General features: G+C 44.0%; 1 protein-coding gene across 2 annotated transcripts in view; it reads left to right on the top strand.

The window, feature by feature from the left end:
- Positions 1 to 1,497: 1,497 nt before the first annotated feature.
- The window catches only part of gli2a (GLI family zinc finger 2a), a 74,763-nt gene continuing 60,551 nt past the window's right edge, over positions 1,498 to 15,709 (top strand). The window contains exon 1 of one of the 2 annotated variants that reach the window (XM_032567278.1): positions 1,498 to 1,892. The gene's annotated coding sequence lies outside the window, so the exon portion shown is untranslated. The remainder of the gene's footprint in view (positions 1,893 to 15,709) is intronic. The other variant, XM_032567279.1, reaches the window with a different exon arrangement.

The raw sequence follows: 15,709 nt of genomic DNA, 5'->3' as shown, positions 1-15,709 counted from the left end.
TGCTGGTCTTTCTTGGGGGCCCTGGAGCCTTTTTGGCAACAATGGAACCTCTCTCCTTGAAGTTCTTGATGATGCGATAGATTGTTGACTGAGGTGCAATCTTTCTAGCTGCGATTCTCTTTCCTGTTAGGCCATTTTGTGCAGTGCAATGATGACTGCATGTGTTTCTTTCGAGATAACCATGGTTCACAGAAGAGAAACAATGATGCCAAACACCAGCCTCTTTTTAAAGTGTCCAGTGGCGTCATTCTTACTTAATCATGACAGATTGATCTCCAGCCCCGTCCTCATCACCACCCACACCTGTGTTAATGGAGCAATCACTGAAACAATGTTAGCTGCTCCTTTTAAGGCAGGGCTGCAATGAAGTTGAAATGTGTTTTGGGGGATAAAGTTCATTTTCTAGGCAAATATTGACTTTGCAATTAATTGCTGTTACGCTGATCACTCTTTATAACATTCTGGAGTATATGCAAATTGCCGTTATAAAAACTGAAGCAGTAGACTTTGTAAATATTAACATTTCAATCATTCTCAAAACATTTGGCCATGACTCTAGTCATAATTAGTTATAGGTTTAGTTATAGTTTTAGTTATTGGTTTAGTTAGCTATAGATCTAGTTTGTTATAGTTTTAGTTAGCTATTGTTTTAGTTATAGGGTTAGTCAGTTATAGTTTTGGTTATAGTTGTTGTTAGTTGTAGGTTTAGTTATAGTTTTATAACTAAACTTTTAGTTAGTTACTGTTTTAGTTCTAGTTTTAGTTCTAGTTTTAGTTAGTTTGTTTTAGTTATAGTTTTAGTTGTAGTTTTAGTTAGTTACTGTTTTAGTTCTAGTTTTAGTTAGTTAGTTTTAGCTATAGCTTTATTTAGTTAGTATTAGCCATAGTTTTAGTTGTAGTTTTAGTTAGTTATTGGTTTAATTACTTAGGTTTAGTTATAGTTTTACTTAGTTACAGTTTTAGTTATAGTTTTAGTTGGTTATAGTTTTAGTTAGTTGTAGTTTTAGTTAAAGTCATAGTTAGTTATAGGTTTAGTTATAGTTTTAGTTATAGTTTAGTTAGCTATATGTTTAGTTAGTTATTGGTTTTGTTAGCTATAGATCTAGTTAGTAATAGTTTTAGTTAGAGTTTTCGTTATAGTTTTAGTTAGTTATAGGTTTAGTTGTAGTTTTAGTTTTATCAGTGTGTTTTCTAACAACTCGTTGCTTTTAAATTATTTTTGTTTTTCTTTCCATGAATTTTTTTTCATCAGCGGTAAAAAATTTTCCTCCTCTCATCTTCTGAAAGTTTCTGTCAGTAAATTCAACTCTCCATGTGTTGACCCGAACAGAACCGAGCCTGTCCCAGAAGTCATCAGAGACGCTTAAAGTTTTGGGAAGTTCTGAAGAGCTGGGCCGAACCGGGCCGAATTAGTCCGGCCCATCTGCTGCAGCAAATGGCCCAACTCACCGGGGAGCGAGAGGGGAGGAGATCGGGAGGGAGGAGGGGGTCGGACTGGAAACAGATCCGCAGCCCGCAGATCTCACCAGCACCGCGTGTCTCTAAGGCGGAGAGAGACTCGGAGACAGACAGACAGACAGACAGGTCCAACTTTGACTCGCATCATGTCAGTTTGGTGAAAGCGGCGCAGCGCGGAGCAGCCGGACCTGTTCGGCTCCGGACCAACATGGATCACTGTGGGGAAAAGTTCCGAGAGTCCGTCTCTGTCTCTGTCTCCGCTCCGGGACTCTCATGTCCCGCTCCTTCCCAGAACTTCCCAGCTCGCTCCACGGAGGATCCAGCGCGCTGCTGAGTCCGAAGCAGAGAAAAGTTTTCACTTTTTCTTCACAACCAAAACTAGAGAAAAGGACGACAGAAGCTGGAAGAGCCTCGGCGGTGGAGACCCGCTGAAGGTAAGAGACGTTTCTAACGTGGTTTCTGCTGCTGGTCCACATGAAGCTCTCTGACCAGAACCTTTCGCATCTCGGCTGAACTTCTGACACAAGAATCCAAAAAATGTTCCTGCAACTCGATCCGAGGCGAAAGATGAGCTCAGGTTTCTGGGCGCCAATCCTCCAACTTTGGCTTTTTACTCCACATTATTTTCATTTCCTGCATCGAGTCGGAAATATTACCAATAAACACGCGAGGTGCTAATCGATCACTTTCAATCAATTCACTGTAAAATACCAATAATAAAGTTTCTGACACGGAAGATCCTCCGAGAAGGAAGAAAATCACCAAACAGAGAGCAGAAGAAGCAGCGGCATGGCGAGGACAGACTGGGGACAAACTGGGGACAGACTGAGGACAGACTGGGGACAAACTGGAGACAGACTGAGGACAGACTGGGGACAAACTGGGGACAGACTGAGGACAGACTGGGGACAAACTGGAGACAGACTGAAGACAGACTGGGGACAGATTTGGGGACAGACTGACAGTTAGTTTAACTCTTGTAGTTTCTTGTATCTTAACTCTGTCATTTACCACTAACTCTCTTTTGGATATTAAATATTAACTCTCCCAGAGTATTTTTAACTTCATAAGAGATATTTGTAATTATTAAATAGGTATACTTTTGATTGTTTTGAACTTTTAAAAATTGTCTGGAAAATAAACATTTAATAAAGAGGCAATGCCTCTGCATGCTTCATAATTAGAAAACATATTACAACATGGAATAATTGACATGTTTCACATGTTGCTTAACAAAAGGTCTGTATGATGAATACAACACAACATGTATGAAGGTGGAGAAAGTTCATGTAATATAGTCCATTTTCTTTCTTACATTGTTATTATGTATTATAACGTATTATTACATTGTTGAACCTGGTTCATCATCACTGATACCAACTTAACAATGAACCGCGGCGTGCTAAGCTAAATATGCTAACACTGAGCTATGCCTTAGCATACAGGTTGGTTTCAACTCAAAATAATAGCAATATAAATCATCTCAGAAAAATGGATTGACCAAGTTTGGTGAACAATTCAGACAGTAAATTGTCCTGAAACGACTCATCTGCTGCCATGAAAAGGTTCTGATGAAGGTTCTGATGGACTCGGTCAGACCAGTGATTCGGTGAATTCAGTCCTTTAGTGTTTCAGCCGCTGTGAGAGTTCAGAGTCAAGAGTTTCTGATTCCTTTTGAACAGAAACTTTGTTTTAACACTGGATTTTAACTACTAATAATATACAGCCCAGAGTTACAGAAACAGAATGTGACTCTATTAGAGTCACATTAACTCGGCTTTTGCACTAAATCCACTAACAGCAGAATATTTAGCCCAGTGAATGTTCTGTGTTAGAGCAGTTTTCAGTTTTCTTCTCCTGAAATCAGCTGAACTGTTCAGGACCGGACGGGAAACTGCACAACAGAAAAACATTCATGGGAAAAAGAATCAATATATTTCCTTTAAAATGTAATCACTCTTTATTTTCATAGTCCACTTCCAATTTATCAGCAGGCTCATTTGCCAATAACTGCTAAATATTTAGCAAATAAGCTAAATGTTTTGCTCCAAATGAAATACTGAATTTGTTAACTACATATTTAGGATGCTTGCTAAACATTTAGCTCAGGTCTAACCTACCAACTAAATATATATCTCCAAGCTAAATTTATAAACTAAATATTTAGCTTCTGAATTAAATATTTACTTGAAACTGTGACATTAATAAATGTATGACGATTGTGTTGAAGATATGAGTTCTGTTCATTTTTTTCTGCGTAACTTTTCAAGCAGCTGTAGCTTTAGCTGCAGCTTTAGCTGCAGCGTGGCGGCGAAGTGACTGTCGCCCCCTACTGGTGGAGTGAATGCTGCAATTCAGTTTGCACTAGTGAGAATAATAATAAACTGATTGATGGGATCAAATGAAATATGTGAATGATTGAACTGGAATTACTTTTGTAATTGTTTTCTTTGTGTTGTAAATTGGTGATATAGAAATAAACTGAACCGGATGGAATCTGTCCTGAAGAAGCTGTTTAAATGTGAGTGAGGGTCCGTTCAGAACCAGGGTCCACTCAGAACCAGGGTCTGCTTGATTGACCTGGAGCAGATAGAAGAGAGAGGCTGGCGTTTCGGGGTGGGGGTAAATACCGATGCAGTCTAGCGTAGAGAGTCGGGGGGAGAGACTGAGTCTGAGGAGGGGGAGCAGTGCCAACTCCTCCTCCTCTTGGTGAGTAAGCTCTGATGCAGGGCAGAGAGCGTGCAGATCAGAACCAGAACCAGGTCCTGCTTTGACCCCATGGAGGACTGATGAAGGTGGGGGCCGATGGGGGCCGGTGGGAGCGGGGCGAGGGGTTGGAGACGTAAAAGACGGAGACGTTCGCTCCTATCTGCTGCTGTGAGCAGAGAAAACAGGATAACATGGATCTGCAATGAAACCACTTCCTGTTGCTGTTCTGCAGAGTCTTGCATCATCCCTGCTTGGCCAGTGTTGGGTCTGATATGAGCAGATTCAGGAGAAGAACCAGGAACAGACACAACAGATCCAGACGGAGTCAGAGTCCTTTCCTCTGCTGCTTGGTAGAAAGGCTCACCTGGACCGTTGCACTTGTTGGATGAACTGTGAGAAATTAGATGTCAAAGAAGTTCTAACTGACGTTCTTTGTGAGCAGAACTGTCCGATCTGGATCCCTGGTGAATAAATCTAAAGACTCAGGTGAAAATGAAACATTTCTTTTCTCTTTTTGCTCTAAAACTTGTCTAATGTCTGTTAATGAGCCTGTAGAGCCTGACCTCACTGAGGCAACACAAACCTCAGGAAACAGTTCCTCCCACGATGACATCATGATGACATCATGGTGATGATGCTCACAGTCTGCTGACTCATCAGAAAGTTTCCCCTAAAGTTTCTTTAGGAACCTCATCATTGTCCGTCTGCTGACAAAGGAACAATGGCCGCCGCAGAGCGGAGCTTCAGAGGGGAAGCTGTGCTGAGGTCGCGGGGTCACCAAAGGGTCAGGGGGCTGATTTCATTATCTGAACCCCAATAAACTCTCGTGACAATAGGAAGTCACCAGATTGACTTCTTCACCTTTTAGGGCACATTTAACCTCTAGAGGAGACATTGTTGTGGTGTTGGCAGGAAAAGACGATTAAACTGATCAAATTAAATTGACTTTAGACTTTTAAGTGAAGAGATTTTATGGAAAAATGTTTATTTCATAAGAAACTTTAGAATCTTCAGAAAGCAGAAGACGGGACGGCCAGTTTCACCATCGATCAGATTCCTCTGATTCCTAAGCTTTATTGCATGAACATTTATGAAGTGTTTTATATTGTTGGAAGGATTAATAATTTGTGACAACAGAGTGTGCAAAACTTAAAATCAGAAAGTTTCATAAAGAGTTTGCATGATGTGCACTTGGTGGCCGATGATTCTGACTCCAGTTAGGAGATTAAAAATCGATTTTTTTATTAGTCAAGTTTGTCAGCAAAGAAGTTTCAGCAACAAGGAAGTTCAGAGGATTTTAATGATGGAAACATTTCAGTGCAGCAGAACAGAGAGAATCAAAACAGAACCAGGTGGTGTCTCTATCCTCCTGGTTCTAGTCAGAACTCCAGCAGCAGCGTTCTGGACCGTTCCGTTGTCAATCAGACCTGTGAAGACGCTGCTGCAGGAATCAAAGCCTGGATGAGTTTCTCTGATCTGAGACTTTAGTCTCTGGTCCTGGAAATGTTCTGCAGCTGCTAGAAGGCCCACTGTGGAACCGGCTTTATGTGGATCTGGTCAGCCTGGTCAGCCTGATCCCTGGTATCCAGGTGGAAGAACTGAAGCTGACTCTAGATCTATAGCTCTAGGTCTATAGCTCTAGAGCTATAAGTCTAGATTGTTCTTTAATTTCAGTTTCTGTTCAGCTGCAGAAGATTTGGGCTCATTTCTCTGCTCTCAGGATTTGCTCAGTGATGGACGGTTCTTACTGCAGCTGTAACGTCAGGTTGAACGGAGGACAGTCGGTGCAAAGGAACTTTTCTGAGTTGCTCTTGGTTTGTTTGGTATGAAACTTGCTGCAGAGACGCATCTTGCAGAAACTGCGTAGATGTACATAGAGCAGAATCAGAGTTGGAGGACGGTGCGTCGGGAAGCAGAGAGGACAAACAGTTTGTCAGCTCTGATTTAGACAAGGGCTGTCCTGTAGCTGGTAGGTGGGCGGGGCCTGGTGGGCGGGGCCTGGTGGGATGGGACGCATTAGAGCTGAAGGGAGTTGAGTCGCCGCCAGGCCGCAGTCTCCTCTGTGATTGAAGTGGGAGACGCATTGGGAGCCAGAGGCAGAATGTAGCATGAGGTTCTCTTTAACTGTCCCCCCTCTTCTGGCACCGGGCCAGAACCGGCTCGTTAGGGTCACTGGTTCTGGGCCCGTCTGGGCTCAGCCATGAAGACAGGTGGTCCCAGTAGAACCTGGGGAAGTCAGCAGAAAACCAGTGTAACTGGATCCTCAGAGACTGGTTCCGATGGGAAGGGAACCTCCACATGGCTGGGTTAACATCAGATCCAAACCACCGGGATCAGAACCATCAGAGCGGACCTGAATGACGTTAATAAGATTCTCTGTGACGGTTTTTCAGGAACTCAGTTCGTTCACTTTCACAGTTCATTCATTAGGAGTTTGGTTTCCAGATGTTTCTGGGTTCCACCGGTTCCACCAGAACCTCATGCAATCAGAACCACGGTTCCTGCAGGAATTACTTCATTCCTGCATCAGTGGCTTCCCTGGTACTGGGATTTTCCCATTAAAACCAGTCTGGATCACTGAGCTGCTGGACTCCACCAGTTTAGCTCATTAACGTTTTTTCTGCCAAAAAATGTCTCAAGTTTTTGCAGAACTGAGGAAGTTGTTTTGAATTTAGCAGTTTTCATCAACGATCTCTAATGTTATACTTCACAATGCAATTGAAACGCTGCTAGTGGTGCCCAACCAGCCCCTCAGCACTATGCAGCCACTGCCATGCTTCACAGTTGGTACAATTCAAGTCAGTCAACTGATCTTTCACTGATTCGTATCAAATGTTATCTGAAGGCTCTACAGGAGAAACAAGTCCAGTTTTTATAAGACGGCTTCAGTTCAGCCACACACTGAGTCGAGTCAGGCGTCTTCGTTCCAGATGAATCAGAGTTATGAAATAATTCTAGTTCAGCTTCTCATAAACTGGTCAAGTTTTCGATCTGAGGAACATTTTGACAACTGTTGATTCGTAGCTTCGAATCGACAGAAGAGGAACCAGAGGAAGAACTGCTGAGTAGCAGAGGGTCGGGTTGAACTCAGAACTTCAGAACCTCAAAAACCCAGAATGCCAGAAAGTGGGGGTTGGGTTTCTGTCAACACTGAGACAGAAGTTCCTGTTTCAGCTGACCTCCAGCTGACCTCCAGCTGAAACTGGAACATGTCCTCAGCTTTTCCCTCCACCACAGCCTCGCTCCTCTTCCTCCTCTTCCTCCTCTTCCTCTCTGACTGTTGACCTCGTCCAAATCTTCGTCCTTTCTTTGTCAGAAATGTAACATGGTGACGTTCTCTGGCTTTATGCGCTAAATACTTGCTAACTGACAGTAATCAGATTACTGATTACTCCTTGAAAAAGTAATTTAGTTAGATTAGTGATTACTTGATTTGGAAAGTAACTAAGTAACTTTTGTAGTTACTTTCAGCAGCTGCTGACAACAACGCTCCGCCACCTGTGAAAATAATATTGATCTTTGCCAAAACTTAATTGCAAGTTATTTCATAATTTCATCAACAACGTGTCTCCACTTATAAGGTTGAACTGAAGGGGAGATTGTTTACTGGCTACAACAGTGCAAAAAAAAAAAAAAACTAGTTATTTTTTCCTGTTTTTGTGTTTCACTACTGTAGGACTTTACAGCCCCCCCACCCCCCACCCCCTGCCCCAGCCTCCAGCCTTCTGTGTTACGGCCCTGTGTTTGCTGTCACAGCGCATCGCACAGCGGTTCTCCTGCAGCTCCACAACTTCCTGCTTTTGGAGCGGTCTCCGGTCCGCTTGGTGTTCACATATGCATTCCAACCGAACCAGAGTTCACTTCAGCCGAACCCAGACCTCTGGGTTTGGTGGACCAGAGGTCAGAGGGCGATTAGCATCCACACCTCACCAACTGGACCTGACTTTGTCTAGACAGATGGAGCAGAGTTTGCACTCGAAAAAAAATTGAGTCTGGAAGAAGTGCATCAGTGATTTATTCTCCAAAACATAAAAATCAAAGTCCTGTTTTATGAATTTTTTAACGGTCACAGGAGATCTGGTGGAAAAGCAAATCAAAAGACTGCATGTAATCTAACCACTCGTCCAAGATAACAGTAAGGAAGACAGAAAAAATGTCAAACAAAGCCATATTTTGACTTTTATTGGTTGTTTTGTTCGCCTGCATGACTGGCTGTCAGAAACCTGAGTGCAGGCGGCGTGGGGGCAGCAGACCTCACTTATCCATCCCTCAGAGTCTGCCAAGTGAGCAGAGTGTGCAGCAGCAGTTGGTGAGCCGCTCAACAACCCAATGTGTGTCTGCGTGCATGTGCTGGCAAGGAAGGCAGCCGACCAGCATACGGATCGCATCCAGCGAAAGATAGGAAGGAAGAAAGTGGGACAAGCAAAGCCTGGAAATCTTCAAAACCAGAGGGCCTCTTTTCATGTGTGTTTGCATTCCTTTCAGCGTTGGTGAAAGAGGAGCTGCTGGTGGAGGAGAGCAACACTTGAAACTGAACGAGGTGCTAAGAAAAACACACACCGGGTCTCATAACAAAAGTCCTGCTAGTTTGAGACAAAAGAGGACAGAAAGTAGATGAAGCTGAAGAGAGGAAGAGGCTTTATCTGGAAAAGTCAAACGGGCCACAGAAGAAAGAGAAGTGCTGACCCAGTTACTGCTCCTCTGCCTGAATGAAAAGCTTCATTAACCTCTGAGACCGGCTGGCAACATCGGACCAAACACTCACCACTTCACCTTCAGGATTCACCCTGTCACCAGCAAGTTTAGTGGATTCCATCTGTGTGCTGATTGGTTGATATTACAGATCAAGAATCAGACGAGGCTGTTTCTGTGTTTCTGTTTTCCTTTTATATTATTCCCCTTGCTGGCATTATTGAGACCTTTTCAGATTTCTCTCATCACAGCTGGACAGGTCGGCCATCGGCGGGTTTGTCCTGATCTAAACACCAGTAAGATGGAAACTGATTATTGCTCCCAGTCAGTTACATCTGCATCCTTCTGCCCGTTACTAAAATCAAAGGTAAAAAATCCAGATATCACATTTGATTCATCTTCAGGCTTCGACTCGCATTAAGGCCGTTTCCTGTTCCTGTTTCTTTCATTTAAGAAACTTTTCTAAAATCAGACAGATGGTCTCCAGAGTTGATCTGGAGAAATCATTTATGCTTTAGTCTCATCTCGTCTGTTACTGTAACGCCCTTTTTACCTACCTGGATCAATCTTTAATTTCTCGTTTGGTATGAAGTCAGAATGCAGCAGTCAGAGTCCTGACTAAATCCTACACTCCGGCCTCCAGTTGATTTTAGGATCGGTTTTTAAGTTCTGGTGCTGACATTCAGAGCGTTACATGGCCAGGCTGCTGGTTATCTTGGATACAGCTCTACATTATGATGTCATTATGATGTCATTATGGTGACCTTTGACCCCGTCCAATAACTGAATAGATGCTTACAACAGATAAATATGTTGATGTGCCAAAACCTTTTCCAGCTGAATAAAAACAAAACTTAAGTTATTGTCTTTGGACCTAAATGTGAGGATTTTTATTTTCTGTGTTCAGTTGAATCTCCGTGTTTCCTGTCGACCCCTCGATCGTCCCCATCTGTCCCTCGTTTCCCCTGATTACTTTCCTTGTGTATTTAATCTCTCTTGTGTCTCCTGCTCCTTGACGGATCCTTGTCGTATCTATGCAGTCGTCTGTTGTCATTTTGTGCACCAGTGCTACCAGTGTGTTTGAGCTATTAGCCTCATCGTTCACCTCTTCACTGCTTCATTAAACCATCATTTACTCTTCATACCTGGGTCCACCGTGTCTACCTCACAGCCTCAAATCATGACACTAAAGAGGAACAATCTAGAGCTATACATCTAGAGCAGGGGTCTCAAACTCCAGTCCTCGAGGGCCGCAGTCCTGCAACTTTTAGATGAGCCTCTGCTGCACCACCTGAACAGAATAATTACGTCATTAAGGCTCTGGAAAACTGATCTACACAAGGAGGAGGTCATTAAGCCATTTCATTCCAGTGTTTTGTACCTGTGGCACAACTAAAAACTGCAGGACTGCGGCCCTCGAGGACTGGAGTTTGAGACCCCTGATCTAGAGTCAGCTTCAGTTCTTTCACCTGGATCAGGCTGACCTCTGACCTCTGCCCTGACCCTCCAGATCCACATAAAGCCGGTTCCACAGTGGTTCTTCTCTCAGCTGCAGAACATTTCCATGACCAAAGACTAAAGTCTCGGATCAGAGAAACTCATCCAGGCTTTAGTTTCTCTTTAGTGGCTTTGATTCCTGCAGCAGCGTCTTCACAGGTCTGATTGACAACCCAACGGTCCGGAACCTGCTGCTGGAGTTCTGACTAGAACCAGGAGGATAGAGACACCACCTGGTTCTACAGTCCTTCACTGAAAGAAGAGACTTTAAAAACTGCCAGTAGTTTAAAAATCATTGAACGGATTACAGATCTGCTGCTGGATTCAACCTGCAACCTCAGGTCTTCTGGTTCTGGTTCTGATTCTGGTCTGCATCCCCTGAACCAGGATGCAGGTTTATTTGTATATTGTGCACAATACAGAGAGCTTGTAAGACAGTTAATAATGAAGTTCTGAAGGAAAATCTCCCCCAGGGGGTTTCAACATGAGTTTTGTACCAAGGAGAAAGAATCCAAAACATGTAGGAAAATAACTCCCAACCTCCTACATGTAATCCAAATAGCTTCATTCGGTGGGTGTTCACAAGCATTTAGAATAAACATATAGCAATATACAGTGTGTCACAAAAGTAAGTACACCCCTGACATTCTGCAGATATTTAAGTTTATCTTTTCATGGGACAAAACTGAAAAAATGACATTTTGACACAATGAAAAGTCGTCTGTGTGCAGCTTATATAACAGTGTAAATTTATTCTTCCCTCAAAATAACTATATACAGCCATTAATGTCTAAACCACCAGAAACAAAAGTGAGTACACCCCTTAGAGAAAGTTCCTTAAGTTTCAATATTTTGACCATTATTGACCTAAACTAGCTTAACCCTCCTGGGCCTGGAGTCACCAGAGCTTCACTGGTTGCCACTGGAATGTTTTTCCACTCCTCCATGATGACATCACAGAGCTGGAGGATATTCAAGACTTGGCGCTCCTCCACCTTCCACTTGAGGACGCCCCAAAGATGTTCTATTGGGTTTAGGTCTGCAGACATGCTTGGTCAGTCCGTCACCTTCACCCTCAGCCTCTTCAGTAAACCAGTGATGGTCTTAGAGGCGTGTTTGGGTTTGTTATCATGCTGGACCGCTGCCCTGGGATCCAGTTTCCAGAGGGAGGGGATCAGGCTCTGCTTCAGTATTTCAAGGTACAGATTGGAGTTCATGACATGTAAACATCTGCTGCACTCCTGCAGCCCCAGACCATGGCATTCCCACTACCATGCTGCATCACTGTAAACATCACACACTTCTCTTTGTACTCCTCACCTGGCAGCTGCCTCACATGCTGGAGACCATCTGAACCAAACTGACTGATCTTGGTCTCATCAGACCACAGGACCTGCTTCCAGTAATCCATGTTCTTTGTTGACATGTCTTCAGCAAACTGTGTGCAGACATCAGAAGAGGCTTACTTCCGGGGTGACAGACATGCAGACCAAGTTGATGTAGTGTGCAGAGTATGGTCTGAGCACTGACAGGCTGACCCCCTGACCTCTTCAGTCTTTGCAGCAATGCTGACAGACCTACTGCACCCATCTGTCAAAGATTGGATGTGACTCTGAGCATGTGCTCTCAGCTTCTTTGGACAACCAGTGCGAGGTCTGTTCTGAGTGGACCTGCTCTTTAGAATGATCTTGGCCACTGTGCTGCAGCTCAGTTCCAGGGTGTTAGCAATCCTCCTGCAGCCTTGGTCATCTTCATGTGGCGCAACAATTTGACTTTTAAGATCCTCAGAGAGTTCTTTGCCATGAGGTGCCATGTTGGAACTTTCAGCGACCAAATCAAAATAAAATTTGATTGATTGATTGATTGACTTGTCAGCTTGGAACTTCATTCTCAGTTGTTCCACCATGAACAATCCACAGAAATCAGATGAAGCAACGAGCAGAAGACCAGCAAATACTGAGAGGACAGCAAGCTAAGCTAGCCGGCAAGGCTGTTTTCTCTTTTATTGGATCCTTATTTTTGCACATCTTGCAAATTTACAAATTATGGTCAGTTGGTCTCTCAATGCAATTGATCAAATTTTCCTGATGAGAAGACGGGGCAGAGGAGAGCCCTCCTGTCCTGTGGGGACACACCCGGCGGGATACATCCTGGATTTATTTCGATTCATGATAATAGGATTTCTGTTTGGAGTTGGCTGATACCTGGCATATTGACAAATTTATGTTGGGCCGACTAGCGAAAACTCAGACTGACGTGCTGTGGGAGCGAGTCTCAGCGAGACTCACATCAAGTTGGATGTGAGTCTCGCTGAGACTCGCAGCCCAGCTGAGGACTCTAAAACTCACTACCAGGATGGAATCCATCTCAGAGAAGTTGCTCGTTTTCTTTGGAAGGGCTGCATATTTCAAATCTCCTGGAGATATGTGAACATAACGCTCCTTCCCTCAGCCCCTCCTGTTATCCATGTGACTGTGAGCTGGGCGCTCCCAAAGACTTGCTCCTAGATAACACCATAATATCAGACTATTACAGGGACACTGAGCTACTCGAATCATGGCCATATAAATGCAACTCACAAATACATACACTCATAATGTCACTGCCTTTCACTCACGTCTTTGTTTTGTCTGAATGTTGCTAAGTGCAATACTTCCCTAATGTGTCGTTTCCTCTCTTTATTTTATAAACTGTGGAATACTCACTATTAACCCAGAAAAGGAATTAGAACAAACTTAGAGTCTAAACAAACTACTTCCAAAACAGGAACATTTAGTTTTTATTTTTACTTAGAAATTGTGGAGTACTTACTCACTACTTTTACAAATTTAGAGCATAGATAGAATACTTATCTAGCAACCCAGATGAGGAGTATCTAGTTTATATACTTTAGATCAACATTATTAGATTATTTTTCTTCTTTTGCTCTTTCCTTTGGTTTGTATTTCATTTGTTTTTCCTTCTAATTCATGTAAAGCAATTTGAACTGCTTTGTTGCTGAAAATGTGCTATAGAAATAAAATTACCTTACCTCACGTACCTTACCTAAGCTAGCTGGCCGGGGTGGTAGCGCCGTTAGCTTGAGTCCAGATTCAGGACCCGCGTCCTTTGAAGGCTGATTCCGTCACAGCCAAGTAGCGAAAGTTGTTCCTCCTACTCCGCCCACCATTTCCCAAGATGCATTGCTGGTCGAAGAGGAAATATTTGTTCTTATAACAATGGTGGATGAAGCGGGAGATGGAGAGTATTTTTAAACTAAATTATATTTAAAATTGAAAGTTGGACATTGCTAGGTGACGTATCAGATGTGTAAGAAGTTTCATATTCATCACTCTGGATCCTCCGTTTCTCCCCCTGCTGACCTGAGAGGTGGAGCTCAGTTCATGATCAGTGCTGAGGGCCGAAAGCCGGCGACCCTTCACCTCTGGACCAGGTGGGCTGACTGTGGAGGAAGAACCAAACTAAATACACCTGGAAGAATTGAAAATGTTTGATCAAGATTTAAATAGTGAAAACTGTGACATTTAGCAGAGTTCCTTCTGGCTCCTGGAGTCGTCGTTCCAGTTGGATGTTTCTACAGCAGGTCGGAAGACCAACTGTACCTCCATGAACCTTGTTGGTGTCTCAGAGAAACAGGCCTAATCCGGCTCTCTGCGGCCTGCGGTCACATGACTCTGGGTGGGATCAGGAGACGCTCGTCCCGTCGGGCCGCCCTGCCGACCAGCAGACAGAAGAAGGAGTGCACCCTTGTTGTTGGTTCACCTTTGGCCGACGCCATCTGTCCGCTCGCTTCCTGACAGCTGGACCCGCCCGTCAGAGCTGGACGTCCCTGTCCTCGGGTCCGGTCTGCAGGGACGCTGAATTAAGGACGGGTGAACTTCAGGACATTTTTCAAAGCTAATTTAAGGTTTACTTTCCAGTTTCCCTGAATTTAACAAGAAACGATTCCATTCCTTCTGGTGAAGCGTTGGGGTGCCGGCCCAACAACGCTTCACCAGAACCTGGCTCCTGTTTCAGAGACCCAACCAGAGAGCAGCAGATGTAGCAGCTTGCAGGGAGCTGCCAGATGTTCCTGAGACCGCTGGCCGCTGGTTGTTCCTCTCTGAGCCACCAGGGTGCGCTCTGCTGGCAGAGCTGTGGAGTCACCGTTGCTCAGCCGAGGCGGCTCGCTGCTGGACGCTCCAGGCAGGAGGCTTCCTAAAGCTGCTGGTCGCCCACCTCTAATCGGCTTACCCTGGCGCCCTGACAGGTGACCGGCACCGCGGCTCTCGCTGGAGGACGACATGTTGGAAATCCACAGGAAGCCAAAGCAGCTCTTCACACATTCAGGCTCAGCAGATCACTGAGCGATCAACTGCTGAAGGATCAGCTCACGATGCTGATCTGGACTTTTAGCGACGAGTTCAGTTCAGCTGAAAATGCCTCAAACAGGTTTATGACACAACTGACACGGTCTACTGTGTCCTCTGACACGTCACGTCTTCAAGTCTTGATAGCAAGCCAAACTACTTTATTTCAGAATAAAACTCGAAAAAATCCAGCTGAGTCCAGACCTGCCAGGACACAGATGGATCAGAGCAAGTCTAGTCAACTTTATTTGGGTGGAACATTTCAGCAACAAGGCGGTTTAAAGACAGTCACAAATTATGAAATGAGCAGTAAACATTACATTTTGTCAAATATCATCAAAATCATCAATACACATCAAAACGCTTGATCAACGTTTCACTTGTTACTAATAAACTCCAACCAGCTGGTTTAGCCTGAAAGTAACTCAGGCTTTCAGCTGGTTGGCAGTCTTCTGGAAGTTTGTTCCAGATTTTGTTGCATAGAAGCTGGATGCTGCTTCTCCATGTTGGGTTCTGGTTCTGCTCTGCCTCCAGAACCACAACCAGTACCTGAGAGCAGCAGATCTTTGATCCGGTCAGTGATTATAAACTACCAGCAGGATTTAAAGTCTCGTCGAATGAGTTTCTCTGATCTGAGACATTAGAAATGTTCTGCAGCTGGTGGAACCGGCTTTATGTGGCTCTGGAGGCTCAGGTCAGAGGTCAGCCTGGTCTCTGGTTTACAGCTGGAAGAATTGACTCTAACCCTAGGGTAAGGGGGCATGGTTACCTGATAGATCTATAACTCTAGATATAGAACTCTATATGCTTCCTTATTAATAACTTCAGTTTCTGTTCAGAAAGTTTTGGCTCATCCACACATTGATCTGTTCTCAGCATCTAATTCTAACCAACAGGTGACCTTTGACCTGGTGACTGTAACGTCACCAGGTCAAAAACAGCAACCGACAGTACACAAATTACATCCAACTAAAATGCAACGGTCTGAAGTTCTTTTAGTAGAG

This window comes from Xiphophorus hellerii, chromosome 7 (genome assembly GCF_003331165.1).
Source record: "Xiphophorus hellerii strain 12219 chromosome 7, Xiphophorus_hellerii-4.1, whole genome shotgun sequence".
Classification (NCBI taxonomy): domain Eukaryota; kingdom Metazoa; phylum Chordata; class Actinopteri; order Cyprinodontiformes; family Poeciliidae; genus Xiphophorus; species Xiphophorus hellerii.
The sequence above is the reverse complement of the archived record's forward strand: the minus strand, read 5'-3'. Positions and strand labels throughout refer to the sequence as shown.